The 5,351-nt window shown below is 43.3% G+C and overlaps 1 long non-coding RNA gene across 1 annotated transcript; it reads left to right on the top strand.

Moving 5' to 3' along the window:
- The first annotated feature begins 4,720 nt into the window (after positions 1-4,720).
- Positions 4,721-5,239, top strand: LOC115244001. The gene is made up of 3 exons (XR_003885291.1): positions 4,721-4,883; positions 4,972-5,092; positions 5,159-5,239. It is a non-coding gene; the product is annotated as an uncharacterized LOC115244001 (long non-coding RNA).
- Positions 5,240-5,351: the final 112 nt, after the last annotated feature.

Here is a 5,351-nt window from a genome sequence, read left to right as displayed (position 1 = left end):
AAACGTTTAATTTAATCGATAAATTTATCTATAAATTCAACCAACAAATCTGAACGGTAAGAGCCGCAATCAAAACACGAGCGAGAATAAACATCGTCGCGATCAGCCGATCGGCGCGTGATCGCGTGATCATAACAAAGAAAAAGTGTGACAAACACCTAGATTCTCGAACGTTCGGTGCCGAAAATATCCTATTATGGAAATCGGTCGACCGCGACTCTTTTCCGTCGTTATTCAATCGGTCCTTGACGACGATTCAAGCTGGTCGAAACTCGCCGGCAAATTTCGCGCATTTCTTGTCCATTCATTCGCTCGTGTCGTATACGCTTTCGTCATTCTCGTTGTAAATTCTCAACCGACATTCTCGCATACGATCAAGCATCGAACTCAGTGCGAAAGACGCCTCATTGTCTGTATTATTACCTGCTCTATACTTAGTGAGCTTGTGATTGTGGAGTCCGAGAGTCGACGCTCGATAACCGTTCCGCGAATGTCCTCTGCCTCGCGCCAAGCACCATCCGGCGTCCGCGTGCAAGATATCCGTTCTCGCGAGAGCCTCTAGCAACAAGCTCTGCAAGATTTCCGAAACGCGTCGAAGGCAGTCATTAACAGGACATTTTGAAGATGTCCGTCGGAGTCGCGGAATACGTGCCGTCGCTCGCTCCGATTATTCAAAATTAAACGAATATTGGAAACAATCTGCCATCGAGTATTTTCTAAAATCTCCTTGTCCTCCAGCGGATCTACGGATTCGTGTTACATACTGCTTCTCGCTCATCTCTAAGCGTTTCTCAAGATTCGGGCGGTCTCGTCGAGGTCGACTCCCGAACATAGCTTAAGTACACGATTTTAGATAAGTATAGGAATAATAAGAAACGATTACACCTTATATTATATACAGGAAAAATATTGTACATTAGAATAAGAAAAAATAATTTCGTTTGTTTTGCGAAAAACGTCACTTTTACACCTCCGTTTTTCTTTTTTTTTACGGGGGAGGGATGTTATAGCCCGAAAAGGCTATACACGAATTATTAGATATATATTATTTTAGAGATATATTATTTTGTAACGGTTCACCTTTCCCGTACGCCGCGGATCAAGGCTCGCCGGTGCCAGGATTCGGGAGAAGGGGGAAACTCCAACTTACTTTACCTCGGTATAAGCGGTTAAACAATTAAGTTTATTCAAGCGATTATCGAAGTCTAACACTGAGCTGTATTATATGTACAATGCTAACGGTGCGTACGGTGCGTACAGAGTTTCGCGTAAGCGGTTGTTATTCACAATGCGACATGCAAGAGCGGTGCGTACAGAAATTCGCATACCGTGTGGCTGGTGTGGCTGGTGCGCGTGGAGCTCGGGAAGCGAAAGGCCGTGTGTACAGGTGGAGTCGGCGCGACACTGACGGAAATTGTACTATGGCTCTACAATTATAATGCGCGGTATATACAGTGCGGTCTTACGGTCTAAACAGGTCGCGGTATATACAAGGCGATACTAGAGTCTATTAGAGCGCAGAGACCAAAGCGGTCTTATGATATAAACAGGTCGCGATATATACAACGGTGCTAGAGTCTCTTAGGACGCGGAGACCAAAGTGGTCTTACGGTACAAACAAGTCGCGGTATATACAACGGTGCTAGAGTCCCTTAGGACGCGAAGACCAAAGCGGTCTTACGGTACAAACAGGTCGCGGTATATACAAAACGATCTCACGGTATAACGCGGTATGGACTTATCAACTAGCAGGAGGCGCCGTCCCAGCAACCGGGAAGCCCGGCCTAACTACGGGAAGCCCGTAGCCTGATGTAACGCGAGGTATCAGGATGCGCCGTCCCAGCAACCGGGAAGCCCGGCCTAACTACGGGAAGCCCGTAGCCTGGTATAACGCGGGGTATCAGGATGCGCCGTCCCAGCAACCGGGAAGCCCGGCCTAACTACGGGAAGCCCGTAGCCTGGTGTAACGCGGGGTATCAGGATGCGCCGTCTCGGCAACCGGGAAGCCCGGCCTAACTACGGGGAGCCCGTAGCCCGGTGTAACGTGAGGTATCAAAGTGCGCCGTCCCAGCAACCGGGAAGCCCGGCCTAACTACGGGAAGCCCGTAACGCGAGAGTCGGTTCAGGATCCGGAGAGTTCTACGTGACAGGAATCGGGATCGTGAACTGGTAACGCTACGCTCGCCGGAGCGCCTTATATACCGGCGGCCGGCCTCCCACTTACGCGAGTCGGCGCGTGGTGGGGCGGCCCCACGGTGGGGCCGAGACACGGGTGTGGAAGTTTAGAGGCGCCATAGGCGCCGAACCTCAAAACAGCGCGCGGTGGATCGGCCCGCTAGGCCGTTAGTAACGGTATCGTTACAATCTATTATTCTACTATTATTATTGACCGTCATATAATATTTAATTGCAAGTACGTATTTCGGCCGTAAGCGATACGCTAGAGGAACAAGGATAGCACGCGATTGTCGCTTCTTGTCTGACATTATCTCCCAACAATCGTGTGCTCAATGTATCGGTTTTGGATCTTCACGGACGCTACACACATACGCGATGAAAGAGAGACAAAGACAGCGCAATCATCTCTCTTTGTCTAGCGATCAGTGTACTACCAGTATCGACAATATCGAAAAGTGGATGTAGCACGGACATGAACCGAGACCGCCAGTATCGAAAAGTGGACGTAGCATGGACATGAACCAATTGGTTGTTTTATCATGCCATCGAAAGTGGACGTGGCCATGTAGTTCCAAGCGTCTGTAAAATGGACGTAGAGGCGCTGCTGTGCGGGACCGAAAGTTATCGTACGAAAAACGCTGGGATGGCCGCTCTCAGGCTTCTCTCCGAGTTAGCCAAGTCTGTTCTAACAGATTTTGGCAAGGCCTGCTACAAATTATTGTCAGCAAAAAGGCTACGAATTGGGTACAAAAGTTGTTATTACCGATTAAGCTGGCAGATTGACGGCAAAAATTGAGCAAGATCTGGCGTGCACAATCTAATGGCATATTGGCAGTAAAAACCAAGCAAAATATGATAAAGTATTACAAAATTCTATTATTTGAAATAGTATAGTTCAGTCGTTTACCGCTATGCGGCGTGTTATTCATATCTATACTCGTATTCAAGTTTTTGTCATGAGTGTATATAAAGCCTGCAAAATGTGACTAATAATATTGTAATATATCTATCTCTATCAGTTCAATTTTTGACACGATGCCTATACAGGATAATTCAAATATTGAACTGATTTTTGGAAAATCGAACAAATAATTGTTTGCCAGTCGCAAGCAAATCGACCAGTCACAGTCGATTATTCCGTCAAATATTCGACTGTGATTGGTCGATTTGCTTGCGACTGGCGACATGCGATCAATGTAGAACTGGCTTTACGCTAATTTGCGTTTCTGCGCTCTATGTAATGGCACCCTAATATTACATGGAGCATATTTTAAGCGGAAAAGCGGAACGATATGGTGACAAATAAACATTTTTATTCATTTCTTAAAATTGTTTTCACTTAATTCATTGTAATTTTTATTAATATGCTTATTTTTTTAGCTTATTTATTGAATACAAGCATTTCAATCAATAAATATCGTTAAAAATTAATATTTTATAATTTTCCGTTCCGCTTTTCCGCTTAAAATATGCTCCATGTAATATAAGGCAATCAAAACAGACGGAACAAAACGCGGAAATCTAGTTACTATTTTCTTCCGCGTTTCTGCATTTCCGCGCTTCCGCGCTTCATGTAATGACACCCTAATGGCCCTCGCACACTGGACGCGATAAGCGATAAGCGATGGGCGATATCCAATGAAAGCTCTGCTTTTTCGGAAAAGCAGAGCTCTCATTGGATATCACTCATCGCTCATTGCTCATCGCGTCCAGTGTGCGAGAGCCATAAAGCTAGCGCCAGACTATGCGCGTATTCGCCATCGACATATAGTACTGGACCACTGACGAGATACTATTAAAGATCGTCAGCCCTGGGTAAACTTTTGTGACCATCAAGTGGGCCCGGTGGGCCCGGAGGTAATTGAAGAATGTCGACATTACCGGCCGTTTGATTGGATCGAAGATAATTACACGAATTATTTAATTCATACGGTTATTTTACTTCATCCAGTTATTTTATTATCGAAAACACCGACGAGATAGCATTATAGACCGATGGTCTTAATAGGATTTTTAGCATATTACTGGAAAAAAACTCGCCACGCGGTACTGTAGGTAAGTAAATCTTTTCATTGTCGATAATAAAACAGTAAATTTACAATAAAATGTTTATTTTGTTGTTTTTGAGGCAGTTATATAAAAGATCTATACATTTTTGATAACAAAACAATAACTAGATGAACTAAAATAACGCGCAGCGAGTTTTTTTTTCCAGTCACACTAAATCCCATAAGACCACCGGTCTTTAATGATATCTCGTTGGTGACTGGACGGAGCATGGAACCGAAATCGTGTTGACAGACGTAGAAAAAGACCAGACGATGTGTGGGTAGTAGCGACTCATAAAGCTATGGGACCATGAATCATCTCAAAATTTTATATATCTTTGTCTAACCCATTTGGTTTGGACAATAAACAGGCAGACATTTATTACTAATTATTTGTAACATATATAATATTATCACTTTTATATGCTATGTTCATATACGTTACACACTGAGGATGCCATTACACGGAGCGCGGAAACGCGGAAACGCGGAAACGCGGAAGAGAATTGTAACTAGAAAAGTAACTATTCCGCGTTTCCGCGAATTGAGTCGTTTCTTTCCGCACATTTGAGCGGAATCCGCGGAATCCGTTACCGTCTCAACAAAACTCAACAAAAGTGTATAGAAAATATAAAAACTTTATAAATGGATGGTCCTGTAAGTATTTGAATGCTTTTTAGTACTTAATAAACATAGTAGCTTGTTATTTTTGGAGACATTCTGAGATAGTTGAAATATTTTTCAGGATCTCCCAATTGCATCTCCACAAGTAGATTGTCGCTGTCACCTTGAAGAAGTCTTCTTGTCTCAGTAAAAATAGCCGTACCCATATTTTACGGTTCTTTCTGCCTTGCAGTTTCTTCCCAGTGAGTATTATTGAGAGGATGAGCTCTTTAAGAGGACTTTTTAAAGACTTAATTAAATTTTTTTAGAAATGATATCAGTAAGTTATCTTTTTGTAAGATATCTTTCAGAAGAACTCTTTATGATATCTCTTCATAGATATCTCTAAACCCTGCCGAAAATGGTCGATTAAAACCGATTAAAACATAATCCGTTTTAATCGGTTTTAATCGGTTTTAATCGGTTCAATCCGCGCCCGGATTAAAAAGTAATCGATTTTAA

This window comes from Formica exsecta, unplaced genomic scaffold (genome assembly GCF_003651465.1).
Source record: "Formica exsecta isolate Colony F162 unplaced genomic scaffold, ASM365146v1 scaffold784, whole genome shotgun sequence".
Lineage (NCBI taxonomy): Eukaryota > Metazoa > Arthropoda > Insecta > Hymenoptera > Formicidae > Formica > Formica exsecta.
Note: the sequence above shows the minus strand (reverse complement) of the source record. Positions and strands in the feature narration are given on the sequence as shown.